The following is a 17,179-nucleotide window of genomic DNA, read 5'->3' as shown; positions in this document are numbered from 1 at the left end:
CTGTCTCTCCCTCTCTCTTCCACTCTCTCTAAAAATCAATAGAAAAAATATCCTTGGGTGAAGATTAAAAAAAAAAAATTATCGGTTTTATACTCACTTTTCAGATTGCAGAATATGAATTTGATAGAGAACCATTGTATCTTGTGCCACTAAATGAAGGCTGCTCAGATAATGTTTCCAGACGATGAATCTTCTTTTGCCAAGCATGTTTAGCAAGAGGAACAGCACACTTTGAAAATGCCTATCAAAGGAATTTAATCATAGCGTAAAGGCTCCCGGGGTGAGCCTGGGTAGCACGATCCTGCCCTGTTCACCGTTGCAGTTTTATTTCATGTATTGTGCACAATAACGCTTCATATGGCAGTGAGGATGCTTGATTTGGGCATTAGGATGTTTCTGATCCCCCAGGAAGCTTTTCTGCCTCAACAGGTTGCAAGCCTCCATGGCTGCCTTTGATGAAGCCATTTATCTTGGTGCCAGCAGCAGGACATTGAAAGAGTGCACATGGGAAGGTCTGCAGCGGATTAGACATGCATTTGTGGAGTGAGAAGATTATTATTGACAATCAGCTTGGAGAAGATTTAGGTCATATGTTCTTCTGCACGAGGCTGCTGAGCTGCCTTTCTGGAAACAGCGAGAGGTGGGGGAATCGGGAGGGTTTCTTTGATCTCGGTCCCTTGCCAATCCTAGTCTATTTTTATTTTAAAAACGGAAATGAATTCTGGTGGACATTGTACCCAGGTGATGAAAGTACTTGACTGGAAATTTGCACAATAATGCGTGCTCCTCTGTGGTCTGCCCTTCTTGAGCAGCATCTTAGAAAACCACAGAAGCCATGCTCAAAACACTAAACAACCCAACCAGTAGCAAGTGCACAGAGCCTGTGTCAGCTTTTGCTACATAAGAACAAGCCTTCCCAAAACCGGTGGCTTTACTAGTCATTTATTTGGCTCACAATTTGGTGGGTTGCCTGGGCAGTTCTTCTGGTCTCGGCTGGCTCTGCTGATTCTGCTGGTTTCCTTCACGAATCTGCAGAACGGTCTCACGTGGCTGGTAGTTGGCTCGCTATTGTCTGGTAGCTGGTTGACTGTGGTTCTTCTTCATATGCTGTCTGATCTTCCGGAAGGCTAGTTGAGACTTAATCACATGGTTGTCTTAGGATCACAAGCATAGCAATGGGGCAGACCCCAATATGCAAGGGCTGTTTTAAGCCTCTGTCTGGGTCATGTTGGCTGTTGTCCCATTGGCCAAAACAAATCACATGGCCCAGATGCAAGGAATGGATGAAAGTACCACCCACATCCTGATGGGAAGATTTGCAACATCAATATTGCAAGGGTGTGGAGTAGTGCATGGAGGAGCATTTTTGGTCATTTTCCTTTTTGTTACTGATCTTAGAGAGAGGAAGGGAGGGAGGGGAAGGAGAGAGAGAGAGAGAGAGAGAGAGAGAGAGAGAGAGAGAGAGAGAGAGAAAGACCCATTGGTTGCCTCCAGCACATGCTCGGACAGGGGCTGAACCCAAAACCCAGATATGTGCCCTGACCAGGCAACAAACCCATGACCCTTAGGTGTACAGGATGAGGCTCTAACTAACTGAGCAACACCGGCCAGGTCTGGCTATTTTTACAATCTATCATAGAGCCATTTCCAATTTACCAAGTGTTTCCCATGCAGCACTTTTCAGTACAACCATGTGAGACTGAAACTGGTTTCCATTTTACAAACGAGTCAACTGGCCCAGAGAATCTGAGTAGCTTAGCCAGCGAGCATCTCAACCTATAAGAAATAGAGAAACCCAAAGGTGGCAGCAGGAGGTATGCGCTCGGTGGTCAGGTCACCAGGAGGAGGAGGATGTGATGCATAGAGGGGAAATGGCTGCCCAAAAACAGTCCATAAGAGCATTTCCCAAAGTGTATTCTGCGGAACTAGCACCTACTATGCTTTCAACACTGCCTTCTCTAGAAGATGTCCGTGGAAATAGCAATAGTAGTCATGTACAAATCTTCATTGAAAAAACCGCTTGAATGTCTGCCGAAATGTTCAAGTTTACCTCAAAAGAGGCTCCATTGGAACACTAATTGGAGATCATGCTGCAGCTATCTTTTTGGATTTCTTTTGAATAATGAGTGATCCTTCTCCTTTGATCCCTGACCTGCGTTGCCTTGGTAACCATTGTATTTTTTAAATTTAATTTTAAATTTTTGGAGTACAAGCTGTAACATTTCATCTCTCAAAGTGTAACACGCTGATTTCCTCAAATAGAGATATCCCTCTGAGCCAGGAATTTGCAAAATGCTGTCTTCATTTTCTGTACTAAAATTCATTTCAGTTTTTAAAATAAAAATAGAATTAAAAAAATAGAGAAACTGTTAGCTCTAAAAGCATTTCTTGGTATCTCAGCTTTTGTGTTTGTTTCTTATATCAGGCTTTAAAATTCAGACTCCAGGGCTCCACCAGAGGTTCTGAGTCACTCAAGTCTGCTTAGGATCTTGGATCTTCATTTTTAACAGGTAACCTTAACCCCAGGAGATCCTGATGCAATTGCTCACATAAGAAATAGTACTGGCCTATCTTATGATACTGCATTTTCATGTTATAATAGAAAGCCCACACACTACAATTCCTATGGTCAGTTTTCCGGATCCACAAGTTAATAGCATTGGGACAATTATTTAACCTCTGAACCTTTGTCTTGATAGCTGCAAAAAAAAAAAAAAAAAAAAAAAAAAGAAAAGAATAAGAAGAAAGACCCCCACAGTGTGGGTGTGAAGATTAAGTGTATAACCTGTGAAACCCTGAGCCTGGTGCTTAGCAGATGCTCAGGAAGTGTTATTTTTCTTGCCTCTTTATCCCCAGAAGCTGTAGGATCCACAGTCTCTGAGAAGTGGAAAAGTTGTTTCCAGAATGCTTTGCAGACTTGCACTGTCAATACCTATAAATGAGAAATGATGGTCAAATATTCATCAGCACCTCTGAAAGCACATAGCTCTGTTGGAGGAAAAAAGGTATCATATTCTTCAGAAGCCTAAACATCATGCTTGAAAACACTGACAGGCCTGGTAGGCAACAGCTGTTGTCATTAGAGACTAACTACACTGAGTGGCCAGATTATTATGATCTCTGAACACATAATAACATAGTAATCTGGCCACTCAGTGTGTGTGTGTGTGTGTGTGTGTGTGTGTGTGTGTGTGTGTGTGTGTGTATCTTAGAGGTCTGGTGCATGAATTCATGCATGGGTGGGGTCTGGCCAGGGGGAAGGGACATGGGTGGTTGGCCAGCCTGCCTGCTGGTCGAACTCCTGGTCGAGGGAACAATTTGCATATTAGCCTTCTATTATATAGGCTATACATTGAGGGCCAGAATATTATGTGATCAGAGATCATAATAATCTGGCCACTAAGTGTATATGCACAATCTTAGAGGAAGGGAGGGCTGGTCATGCCTCAAACCCTCCAGTCTTTTCCAAACTGGTGTAAAATTCCAGTGTCAGCACTATTGTCTCTATGTCTTTAGACAATGACAAAATGTATAATGGTTCTATATTAAGCCTTAGACTCACCCAAGTCAATGTGGATAGAATCCCTACAAAATATTTCCTTGCGATTATTTTTTATATGAGAACATCTTTATTCTTTGTTTTATTTTATTTTTATTTTTTAAATTGTTTTATTGACTTTGTTTTTTTTTTTTACAGAGAGGAAGGGAGAGGTACAGAGAGTTTGAAACACTGATGAGAGAGAAACATGGATCAGCTGCCCCCTGCACACCTTCCACTGGGGATGTGCCCGCAACCAAGGTACATGCCCTTGACTGTAACGGAGCCCGGGACCCCTCAGTCCTCAGGCCAACGCTCCATTCACTGAGCCAAACCGGTTAGAGCAAGAACATCTTTATTCTTAGAAAATAGAAACTTGAGTATCTAGGGGCAATTGGTAATTCTATGTGTAACTAACTCAAATGATTTAGAAAAGCTGAATGGATAGAGCATGCAAATAATCAAATGGGGCCAAGTGTTAACAATTGGTGAATTTGGGTAAAGGGCATAGGGTATTTTTTTTTTTACATAAATACGTTATTTGTTACAACTGTGAGGAGTTCAACAGAGCAATACCGAGGGTTAGGAGACTTGATAATGGGCACAGGTGGTCAGGAAAGGCTTCATTAGGGAATGACCAGTAAGCTAAAGTAGAAAGGAAGGCAGGTGCAAGGCTGGGGTGGGAAGAAGCTGCCATGTTTCAGGAACTGGAGTTCAAGAGCAGTTGAGGCACAGAAGAGGGAGAGGGAAGCATGAGATGAGGCTGGGTCAGGAGGCCTCTGGTGGAGAGAACTACCTCAGAGGAGAAGTTCCTGGACCACTGGAGTGGCCCCCTTAGGCATAAATATTTTGAGGAGTGTTTTACACAATGTTGGAACAAACAAAGATGGTGTTAACTTCCCATCAAATATTGGAGGGGCATGTTCGTTCTCTTTTTTATAGGCCAGCCTCTTCCTCCAGATGGTGAACTTCTGCCAGGCAGAAGTTCTAGTTCATTTCAAAATCCTCTGCTCCTGGCATGGTGTTGGTGTGAGCACATAGTAGGTGCTGTCAAAGATTTACAGGAGATTTTGCAGAGGGAGCCAGGAGAGGGGGAGCCAAGGCCCAAGGGGTCCAGATCTGGACAAAGTGCACTGTAAGCTCCACGTAGAACCTCTGAGATAAGCTGTCAAATGGGGGACCAGAAACCCCAGTGACTGGAACTGGGCACCTCGCTCCTGAAGGAGATGGAACTTCCACCTGCAGATGTAATCTGGCTCACTATTCAGGCCACCCACATGGGTGTTCTTTGAACTGTTCTCCTTACTTTTCTGTAAGTGTGAAATGATTTCCGTATTCAAGTTTATGCAAAAGAGAAGAATGAAATATCAGATATTTTTCTAAAAAGATAATATACCCCAACTGCTATGTTGCAACTGGTGAAAGGAATCAGACATTGCAGGCCTCAAATGTGTTCCAGAATTTCTGTTTCAGGTCCAAAACTAGGTCATCATTTCCCTGGAGAATGTTCATACCCGTGTAGAAGGCCGAGACGGCCACAGCTGCACTGACCGCCTTGTCACACAGCGTATGGCCCAGCAGCAGGCACTCCAGAAGGAAAGGCCACCGGGGTAGTTGAAGTTGATATGGAATGATGGCCACAGGAGGGGGAGGAGTTTCTGCACCAGTTGGCCGGATGCCCCACAGCCGCTGCTGCAGTGGCATCCCAAGTGCTGTGTATGAGCCATGGGGAGCTCCGGGCTGCCTGGGCAGTGCCCACCGCTGGCCCCCCTTCCTGTAATAATTTATTTTATTTTTTAAAATATATTTTACTGATTTTTTTTTTTTTTTACAGAGAGGAAGAGAGAGGGATAGAGAGTTAGAAACGTCAATGAAAGAGAAACATCAATTAGCCGCCTCCTGCATGCCCCCCACCGGGGATGTGCCCACAACCAATGTACATGCCCTTGACCAGAATCGAACCTGGGACCTTTCAGTCTGAAGGCTGATTCTCTATCCACTGAGCCAAACCAGTTTCGGTTTCCTGTAATAATTTAAACGAAGGATCTAAAACATGGCACATTGTGTGCTATTTCCAGATTGCACGGGGGCATTTGAAAAACATTTTTCCATTAAAACTTATTTTTCTAAACCGTTTCATTCAATATTAGTATCAGTTTCAAGTGTACAGAATAGTCGTGGGGGCATTTTTGAAGCCTGTGTTGAAACGATGACCGAAGAGCATCCGTTTCTTACAGTTCTTCCCTGTTTTTTTTTTTTTTTGTTGTTGTTGTTTGTTTGTTTTTTAATATATTTTATTGATTTTTCTTACAGAGAGGTAGGGAGAGAGATAGATAGCTCGAAACGTCAATGAGAGAGAAACATGGACCAGCTGCCTCTTGCACACCCCCTACTGGGGATGTGCCCGCAACCAATGTACATGCCCTTGATCGGAATCGAACCTGGGACCTTTCAGTCCACAGACCGACGCTCTACCGCTGAGCCAAACCAATTTCGGCTCTTCCCTGTTTTTTATACTGCTTCTCCCATTGTGTCTCTGTCCAGTCTGTTTCTCTTTTTTCTTCCTAGCTTCTGTCCTAGTAAATTTCATAGCTTTCTCTCTTGGTTCCTCCTTTCTCATTTTTTTTTAAGTGCCCTTAAAAAAAAAAATCCAGAATCTAATTGAAAGAAAAGACGTGCCTTGATTCTGTTTTATGGTGTTTGCTTCTCTCGGTGTGCTTGTCATCTGTACCAGTAGATGGAGCACATCTCCTATTTTAAGCAGCACCCTGCGGGATAGGGTGAGGTGTTTCCCCCTCATATGTCATTTTTGCTGCAGTGAAATCGTAGTTGGAAGTGGGTGTAATACAAAGCAAAACTCTTAATCTTGGCTAGACTGGAGCTTATACTTTTCTGACTCATGTCAACAGTGCAGGGCTTAACGGCAGCTGATCCAGATAGGTGGCAGCTGAAAAATAATGAGGGTTTGTGCAGGTGTGTGTGCTTGTGTGGCGTGTGTGTGGCTGTTGTTTTTTTTCTTTTGAAGAGTTAGCAGCTTGGTGCCAACGGTAGCCTTTCTTCCCCTTCCCTGCCTTCTTTTCGCCCCGTTCTTCCTTTCAGACATCCTCGCTGCTGTTTCTCCTTAGTGTCAACACTTGTCTAAAGGCCTGAACGTAAAATTATAGCTTGTTAGAGCTGGGAGGAAACTTCAGCATCACGGAATAGTGAAAGCAATAGGGCCCAGGTTAACAAAGGAGTCATGGTGGGATCTGGTGCAGCTTTTGTCTTCAAGCAGACTGCTGTCATTGTCCTCGCTATTGTCGCTGAGCTGGCTTTCATTAACGGTGGCCTCAAGGCTTGGAGAATTTCCCGATTTGCCTGTTTTGACTAAAGTTACCGAACAAGACGGTCAAACAGCTGATTTGATCGTTTTCATCAAATCTACCAGCTGTTTTAACTTTGCTGTACTTTGGAGAAGATGCAGGTCTCAGCTATTGAATGAATTTGTCCCACGCGTTGCCTGCTGCGATATGATGTGCGTTTGGGTATTGTGGTTATTTAGAGTTTCTCAAAGGCCCATCAGAGTCAACTGGAGTACCTGAGAAAACACACAAACTCCAGGTTCTTTTTTAAAAAAATATATTTTATTGATTTTTTTACAGAGAGAAAGGAAGAGGGATAGAGTGAGAAACATCGATGAGAGAGAATCATCGATCAGCTGCCTCCTGCACACGCCCTACTGTGGATGTGCCCGCAACCAAGGTACATGCCCCTGACCCGAATCAAACCTGGGACCCCTCAGTCTGCAGACCGACGCTCTATCCACTGAGCCAAACCGGTTTCGGCCAAACTCCAGGTTCTTGGTCCAGTTCTGGGGCATTAGCATCTTTTAGCTTGGGACGTGGGGATTTGCATTTGTATCCAGTTTCCCAGGTGAGTCTCATAGACCTAAGGTTTGAGGACCAGAGACTTAAGACATTGATGATGGCTCTTTAAATGTATCTTGCCTGCATGACTCCTAAGCTTTGCATTGCCCAGAATGAGAGTGGAAGCCATGGGCTTCCTTTACTTTCCACTCTCATTCTGGGCAATGCAAAGCTTAGGAGCCATGTTCCGTGTAGAACTTGGGGCCGGGAACCTGTAAAGCCAAGTTATTGTAAATTTTTTTCTGAGGACTGGAGTTTTCTTTTCTAAGACTAGACTGAAAAGCTCCTTTGAACCAACTTCTCTTTGGGGGGAAACCAACCACTTGCTTTTATAATGATCGAATAAAAGACATTTATCCTGAAACTATTAGAAATCTGGCCTTGCAGGTAAGACACCACAAACAACTTCTCATTCCACACATTTGAGGATCCTAATATTTTTCCTCAGAGACTTTGTACCAAAAAAAGCCAAATACTTGCCTTGACTAGAAGAATGATGTATAAATGTAAAGATGTCCATGGTTTCATGTTTTTTAAGTTTCTCAAGTTCTCCCAGCTGCATGTTAATGGTTTGTGGCAGAGGCTTCTACAATCACCTGATGTCAATTCTCTTTTTTCCTTAGTAACAGAGCCCTTGTTGTATTCAATTTGTTCAAATACTGTCCCAGATCCAATTAAAGGTCTCATTTCCCAGCCTCCTTTGCAGATAACATGTTTCCCCGAAAATAAGACATCCTCCGAAAATAAGACCTAGCGCATGGAAAGATAAGACATCCCCTGAAAATAAGACCTAGCACAACTTTGGGAGAAAAAATTAATATAAGATATTGTCTTATTTTTGGGGAAACAGGGTAGTTGTGGTGGTGTAGCTAAGTTTGGGGCAATGCAATGTACACAGGAATGGTGTTCTGCTTGCTGACTCACCCTTTCATCTTTTTCCCCTTGTTCCTTCTGCCACTTTGAATGTGAGATGTGAGAGCTAGGGCTCCAGGGGTCATCCTGGACTATGAAGCAACCTTGAAGATGACAACCAGTGCTGAGGATGGCAAAACCAAAATACAGAGCTCTGGAAAGACCACTTTCAGACTTCTACATAAAAGGTAAATCTGGTATGTTTTGCCACGAATACTATTTTGAGTTTTACCTTTGTATGCAGTTGAAACTAATCCCAACTGATATACAGTATAACCTCTTTCTACTACAGGGGTTCTTAAACTTGAGCCTGTATCAAAATCACCTGGAAGACTTTTTATTTTATTTTAAATGTTTATTGTGGAAAGTATTATATATGTCCCCTTCCTCCTTGCCCCCATTGATCCCTTCTAGCCTGCACCCAGCTCCAGGCCTTCACCATCCTATTGTCTGTGTCCATGGGTTATGTATATATGCATACAGGCTCTTTGGTTGATCTCTTCCCACCCAGTCACCTTCCCTCTGAGGTTCAACCATCTGTTCCATGTTTCTGTGTCTCTGGATCTATTTGGTTCATCAGTTTATCTTGCTCATTAGATTCCACATATGAGTGAGATCAAGTGATACTTGTCTTTCCCTGACTGGCTTATTTCGCTTAGCGTAATACTCCTGGAAGGCTTTTAAAACAGACTACTGGGCTACATCCCTAGAGTTTCTGAGTCAATAAGTCTGGGGGTGGGGTCTTAGAGTTTGCATTTCTTTAAAAAATATTTTTTAAATATGTTTTTATTGATTTCAGAGAGGAAGGGTGTGGGAGAGAAAGACAGAAGCATCAGTGTTGAGAGAGAATCATTGATTGGCCGCCTCCTGCACGCCCCTACTGGGGATTGAGCCCACAACCTGGGCATGTGCTCTTGACTGGAATTGAACCTGGGATCCTTCAGTCAGCAGGCTGACACTCTTTCCACTGAGCCAAACCGGCTAGGGCTTAATTTTTTTTTAATTTACTGTTTTTATTGATTTGAGAGAGAAACATCAATTTGTTGTTCCACTTATTTATGCGTTCATTGGTTGATTCTTGTATGTGTTCTGACCCGGGATCAAACCTGCAACCTTGTTGTATGGGACGACACCCTAACGATTAGGGTCTAACCAACTGAGCTACCTGGCCAGGGGCCTGAGAATTGCATTTCTAACAACCTGCCATATGATACAAATGCTACTGGCCCTGGTACTATACTTTGAGAGCCACTGTTTTATAAAGATCATAACTTTTAAGATAGGTCCCCGCTATAATTATTGAGGATCAGCATAGGTCAGCTGATTTCACATCCTTCAGTTGATATTGCAAGAGCTTTCTCCCAAACTCACTAAAATTAATACAGCCCTAACTGGTTTGGCTCAGTTGATGAGTGTCAGCCTGCGGACTGAAGGGTCCCAGGTTCGATTCCGGTCAAGGGCATGTACCTTGGTTGCAGGCACATCCCCAGTAGGGGTGTGGGCAGGAGGCAGCCAATCAACGTTTCTCTCTTATCGATGTTTCTAACTCTATGCCTCTCCCTTTCTCTCTGTATTTTAAAAAGTCAATAAAAATATATTTTAAAAAATAAAATTAATACAAGTTTCATGGTCTGTTGGTTCAGAACCCAGTCATTTTCAGATGACTTAGTGCAAGAACAGCACTACTGTATCTGGGTTATCCATGGCTATTTCATTCCCACCCCCTTGAAACCTCTTAACTGAAATATGCAAACAACTTCCAGAGAAGCCACTTAACATTCCACAGGGAATTCCTTCACTATAGTCAGATCAGGTTAAGTTCAGGATGGAGGAGAAAGCATTCCGTGCTCCTATTTTGTATCAGTTTCAGGTGTACAGCATAGTGAGTAGACAGTTATCTACTTTACAAGTACGAAGTGTTCCCTCTGGCCTGGTCAGTGTGGCTCAGCGGTTGAGCGTTGACCTATGAACCAGTAGGTCACAGTTCGATTCCCAGTCAGGGCACTTGCCCGGATTTAGGGCTCAATCCCCAGTATCTGGCGTGCATGAGGCAGCTGATTAGAGTTTCTCTCTCATCAATGTTTCTATCTTTCTATCCCTCTCCCTTTCTCTGTCAAAATCGATAAAAATATTTTTCAAAGACTGTTTCTTCTGATAAGACCCTTGTACTATATCTTCTAAGAAGCAAAACCTATGTAGGTGGAAAAGACAAATATGTTTACTTTCACTTGCTAAAATGCTGGCTGAAAATTGGGACTTCCTTGGTGATTTCTTCCCCAAATTTACCCTTTGGTGTTGTTGCTTGCTAGGAGCTGCTCCTTTTTTGCAACTTTTTGTTGGATGCATTTCCAACCATTGCCCCTCTCCAAATCCTGAGGAAATCCTATCTCTATTAATATTCCCAGTCTTTTCCCCTAATTCCATTATGCATTGTACTTGGAATCAGATGTACCTGAGATTGAAGCCAAACTTGACTTATGAGTGATACTGAATTTTTCTTAAGACAATTACTAGGTTGTTTGTTTTCTTTTGGGGGCTATCATGTACTCATCAGAGGTTTAACATCCTACAGAATATTGAGTGGGAATACATTTTTAAAGGAATTTCATGTTGAAATTATCCTCTGATCACAACATATCCTTCTTCTCAGTGTACAGATGTCTCATTTTCTGGCCATATTACAGAAATGCCTACTTTTCTGCCCACTTTTAAGTTCTAGGCAGTAATGATAAGTTGGCTTTTGTATTGTAGCATCTTTCTCTAAGCATGAAGGATTAAAAGTGGGTGGTAGTTTTGAGGCTAACATTTAAGTCTTCAATCAATTTTGAGTTTATTCTTATGTATGGTGTAAGAAGATGATCTAGTTTCATATTTTTGCATATATCTGTCCAATTTTCTCAAGACTCAAAACCGTAAAACACCTAGAAGAAAACATAGGCAGTAATCGCTCAGAGATTTCTCATACTAATATTATTTCTGATATACCTCCTCAGTCAAGAGAAACAAATGAAAAAAATAAACAAATGGACTACAGCAAAAGAAACCATCAACAAAATGAAAAAAACAATCCTGAATGAGAGAACATATTCGCCAAGGATTCCTATATAATAACAAGGTAATATGCAAATTAACCCTCACACTGTCAAGCTATCACAAGATGGCTGCAGCCACAGCAGAGACAGGGTTCCTGTAACACAAAATGGCTGCACCCATAGTGGAGGTGGGGTTCCTGTAATGAGACCTAACTAGCAATCAGCAGGGACCTGAGGCTATGTGGTGGTGGGTCAGGGCGGGGGACCTGAGGCCACACCCCCCACCATGGTACTGGGGGTGCACTGGGGACCTGAGGCTGCAAACCCTGCCTGGTAGAGCTTGATGGGGGACCTGCATCCACACCCCCCACCACGGCACCAGGCCGGGGAACCTGATTCTGTGTCCCCCTACACAGCAGAGCTTGATGGGGGCCTTGAGGCTATACCTTCTGCCTGGGCTGGGCTGGGGGACCTGAGGCTGTGCCCCCTGCCTGGTGGGGTTTGATGGGGACTTCAGGCTGTGCCCCCCCACCCCGGTGCAGGGCAGGGGGACCTGATGCTGCACCCCCCACCATGGCACTAGGGGTGTGCCGGGGACCTGAGGCTGCAACCCCTGCCTGGCAGGGCTTGATGGGGGACTTGAGGCTGAACCCTCTGCCTGGTGCTGGGCCAGGGGACCTGAGGCTGCACCCCCTGCCTGGTGGGGCTTGACGGGGGACCTGAGGCTGCACCACCCTCCTCCCCGTCCCAGTGCCAGACTGGGAGACCTCAGGCCACACCCCTGCCCCAGGGCCAGGCCTCCTCAGACTGTGCCCCCCAGCCCTGGCCTAGGCCTGGAGACCTCAGGTCGTACCCCCCACCACGGCACCAGGGGTGTGCCAGGGACCTGAGCCTGCAACCCCTGCCTGGCGGGGCTTGATGGGGGATCTGAGGCCACACACCCCCGCCATGGCACCGGGCCAGGGGACCTGAGGGTGCACCAGGGGACCTGAGGCTGTGTCCCCCTACACAGCAGGGCTTGATGGGAAACCTGAGGCTATGCCCCCCACCTGGTGGGGCTTTATGGGGGGGGAACACCTCAGGCCATGCCCCCTGCACGGCCCAGGCTGGGAGACCTCAGGCCACACCCCCTACCCCAGTTCCAGGCCACCTCAGGCTGTGCTCCCTGCCCCGGTGCAGGGCCCGGGGACCTGAGGCTGCACCCCCCACCATGGCACAGGGGATGTGCTGGAGACCTGAGGCTGTAACCCCTGTCTGGCAGGGCTTGATGGGGGTCCTGAGGCTGCGTACCACCACTCAGTAGGGTTTGACAGGGGACTTGAGGTTGTGCCCTCCACCTGGCACTAGGCAGGGGGATCTGAGACCGCACACCACCACCCCCACCACCACCACCCTCGTCACGGCACTGGGCTGGGGGACATGAGGGTGCACCAGGGGACCTGAGGCTGTGCCCTCCTACATAGCAGGGCATGATGGGCGACTTGAGGCTGTAACCCCCACCCAGCCCTGGGCTGGGGGACCTGAGGCTGCACCCCTTGCCTGGTGGGGCTTAATGGGGGACCTCAGGCTGTGCCCCACATCCTGGTGCCAGGCCAGAAGACCTCAGGCTGCACCCCCTGCCTCAGCAACAGGCCACCTCAGGCTGCACCCCCTGGCCCAGGCTGGGGGAGCTCAGGCTGCACCCCCCACCAGGCGGGGCTTGACAGGGACCTCAGGCTACTCCCCTACCCAGGTGCTAGGCTAGGGGACCTGACGCTGCACCCCTGACCATGGCACTGGGGGTGCACCGGGGACCTGAGGCTGCAACCCCTGCCTGGCAGGGCTTGATTGGGGCCCTGAGGCTGCCCCCCCATGTGGCTGGGCTTGACGGGGACTTGAGGTTGCGCCCTCCACCTGGCACTGGGCCAGGGGACCTGTGTCCGAACCCCCTGCCACAGCTCCAGGCTGGGGCACCTGAGGGTGAACTGGGGGACCCAAGGCTGTGCCCCCTACACAGCAGGGATTGATGGGGACTTGAGACTGCATCCCCCATACCCAGTGGGGGTGGAGCTGGCCGGGTCTGGATCTTGCCCAATGAGGGTGCGGCTGGCTGGGTCTGGGTCTCATGCAATTTCCGAAGTGCACATGGGTGGGTGAGGATTTGACTCTGGGTCCTGCAGTGTGCCCCAGACTCTGACAGGAGGAAGATTTTAATATACATTTTACCATTTTTCTTTTATCTCTGACATTTCTATTATAGAGAAAGGGCAAATAGCAATATTAAAATAATTCCTCTAATTAATTCCTTTTAATGTGCACGAATTTTGTGCACCAGCCCACTAGTATCTGATAAGGAGTTAATATCTAAAATTTATGAAGAACTCATACATCTCAACACCAAAACCCCCCAAACAATCCAATTAAAAAATGGCAAAGGACCTGCATAGACATTTCTCAAAAGAGTACATATAATGACCAATTGATATTTGAAAAGATGCTCAACATCACTAATCAGAGAGATGCAAATTAAAGCCACAGTGAGACATAACCTCACACCTGCCAGAATGACTATAATCAGTAAATCAACAAACAACAAGTGGTATTGAGGATGTAGAAAAAAGGGAACCCTTGTGCACTGTTGGTGGGAATGCAGACCAGTGCAGCCACTGTGGAGAGCTGTATGGAGTTACCTCAAAAAATTAAAAATGGAACTGCTTTATGACCCAGCTTTCCATTTCTGGGAATATATTCCAAGAAATCAGAAACACAAATCAAAGAATATATGCAGCCCTATGATCATTGCAGCGTTATTTATAATAACACAGATTTGGAAGCAGCCCAAATGTCCATCAAAGTGAATGGATTAAAAAGCTGTGATGCATTTACATAATGGAATACTACAAGCCCATAAAAAAGGAAATCTTACTTTTGGGACAATATGGAGGGACCTGGAGAGCATTATGCTAAGTGAAATAAGCCAGTCAGAGAAAGAGAAGTACCATATTATTTCACTTATATGTGTAATCTAATGAACAAAATAAGCTAACAAACAAAATAGAAACAGACTCATAGATACACAGAACAGACTGACAGCTGTCAGAAGAGAGGGTTTGGAGGGGCTAGGTGAAAAAGGTAAAGATATTAAGAAAAAAAAAAACCCTCATAGACACAGACAACAATCTGGTGATTACCAGGGGGAAAAGGGGTAGGGGTGGTAGAAGAGGGTAAAGGGGTGATAAATGGTGATGGAAGGAGACTTGACTTGGGATGGTGAACATGCGTTATAATATGCAGGTGATGTATTATACAGTTGTACATCTGAAATCTATATGACCAATGTCATCCCAATAAATTCAATAAAAAAATGTTAAGTGGGTGGTAGTGTCAAGCAGTGTTAAAAAGTTACCCAGAGTTGTTTCCAGAGGAAGGACAGCTTGAAAGAGCAACAGAGCAATTCAGCCCTTAAGCAGAGACCTTATTTATATGCCACATTTCAGCTGGGAAGAGATTTTATGACTGAATCTTAGAGCCTTAAGATGAAGTCTATTATATAAACATCCTAGCAGCATTAACTCTAACGGTACAAGGCGGGCTTGGTGCATATCCCCATTTATTATTTTGGTTCTCTTTGGCACGAAAGACGTTTCAGTAGCCAGTGTAATACTTGCATTTATATGATTCTCATTTCTGAACTTTCTGATGTGAGACAGAAGTATGTGTAAAATTGAATTATAACTCAATGTGTATTTTAACCCACAGAATAGATTTAGACTTTGGGTTCTAGAATGGACTTGCATCACTTCTTTCCCTCTGACAAGAGTTCTGGATTTAGGAAAGCAAGCAAAGGTTTCAGTCTGCTTAGCTCTGGCTATTCCTTCCAGTAAGAAGGAAATGACTGGGAACTACTATCTTTTTCTTTCTGGGGTTACCAGCTGGGTTAGTTTGGTTAAAATATAAGGCCCCCATTTTTATTCATCCTTCAAAACTTAGCTCAAAATTATTTTTAAAATATATTTTATTGATTTCAGAGAGAGAGAGAAGGAGATAGAAACATCCTATTTAATAAAGAGGGAATATGCTAATTGACCATCACTCCATCACAAAGATAGCTGCACCCACAGCTGAGGCCAAGTTCCCATAATGAGCCTTAATGAGCAATCAGCAGGGACCTGAGGTTACGCCCTCCCCTGCCCCCATGGGGCTTGACAGGGGACCTCAGGCCCCATCCCCCACCTGGCAGGGCTTGACAGGGGGCCTCAAGGTGCACTTCCTGTCCTAGTGCTGGGCTAAGGGACCTCAGGCTGCTCCCCCATCCTAGCACCAGGCTGGGGGACCTCAGGCTGCAACCCCCCATCAGGTGGGGCTTGACAGGGGACATCAGGCCATGCCCTCCACCTGGCAGGGTTTGACAGGGGACCTCCACTTGCACCATCCACCTGGCGGGACTTGACAAGGGACCTCAAGGTGCACTCCCCGCCCTGGTGCTGGGCTAGGGGACCTCAGGCTGCTCTCCTCCCCCCCCCTTCCGCCCTAGCACTGGGCCAGGGGACCTGAGGCTGTGCCCCCCTGCCTGGCTGGGCTTTATAGGGGACCTCAGGCCGTGCCCCCCACCAAGTGGGGCTTGACGGGAGACCTCAAGGTACACCCCCAGTGCTAGGTCAGGGGAACTCAGGGCATGCCCCAGCCTAGGGGGGCTTGATAGGGGACCTGAGGCTGTGCCCCCTGCCTGGCAGAGCTTGACAGGGGACCTCAGGCCATGCCCTCCACCAGGCAGGTTTTGACAGGGGATCTCAGGCTGTGTCCCCCACCTGGCGGGGCTTGATGGAGGACCTTAAGGCATGCCCCCTGCCCCAGCCTGGGCTGGGGGACCTCAGGCTACATCCCCTGTCCTGGTGCCAGGCCAGGGGACCTGAGGCTATGCCCCCTGCCCAGAAGGGCTTGACAAAGTTGGGCCTGGCCAGGTCTGGATCTAGCTCAAGTTGGGGTGGGCAGCCGGGTCTGGGTCTCACATGATTTTGAGGTGCATGTGGGTGGGCGGGAGACTTGACTCTGGGTCCCATGTTGAGGCCCAGACAATGACAGGAGGAAGGTTTTCATATACATTTTACTAATTTTCTTTCATCTCTGACACTTCTATTATAGAGAAAGGGCAAATAGCAATATTAATTTATTTCATCTAATTAATTCCCTTTTAATATGCATGAATTTCGTGTACCTTGTCACTAGTTTATATATATATATATATAAAAGGCTAAATGTCCATCTGTCCGACCAGTAGCTATGTTGCACACTGACCACCAGGGGGCAGAGCTCAACATAGGAGCTGCCATGACACTCACTGGCCATTTAAAAATAAACAGCACCACGGACCTGGTACTGATAAACCAACACTCGGCTTCCCCCAAGTGGGACACAGGCCCCACCACCTCTCCGGAGTGACACCCCACCAAAACGCAGCCAACGCTGCCAAGACCCCCTGGCACAAAATGCAGCCCACAGCCCAACCCAGCCCAGAAACGATGACTGTGGGCACCGGGTAATGACATCATGTAGCAACTCTCAGCTTACTCTCCCTAGCATTTAGCCTCCTTGGAGTGTTTTCAGCCCAGGAGCCTGACTTGCTTTATAGCCAGGTGCAAACATTTCACACTTTAACCAAATGTCTGTGAAGCATTTTCCCATGCCTCATCTCATTTGATCCTCACAGAACTCCTGGAGTAGGTAGATAGGAGACTTGGTGGAATCCTATTTTCTTTTCGTTAGCTGGAAAACAGAGATTTAGAAAGTTTAGAAACTTGACCCGACTGAAAAAA

General features: G+C 46.1%; 1 pseudogene across 1 annotated transcript; it reads left to right on the top strand.

Moving 5' to 3' along the window:
* Positions 1 to 442: 442 nt before the first annotated feature.
* On the top strand, positions 443 to 2,130 carry LOC311615503 (calmodulin-binding transcription activator 1-like; annotated as a pseudogene). The gene is made up of 2 exons: positions 443 to 512; positions 1,865 to 2,130. The product of its transcript is annotated as a calmodulin-binding transcription activator 1-like (transcript).
* Positions 2,131 to 17,179: the final 15,049 nt, after the last annotated feature.

Source organism: Pipistrellus hanaki (assembly GCF_964339955.1).
Source record: "Pipistrellus hanaki genome assembly, chromosome: X".
NCBI lineage: Eukaryota > Metazoa > Chordata > Mammalia > Chiroptera > Vespertilionidae > Pipistrellus > Pipistrellus hanaki.
The sequence above is the reverse complement of the archived record's forward strand: the minus strand, read 5'-3'. Positions and strand labels throughout refer to the sequence as shown.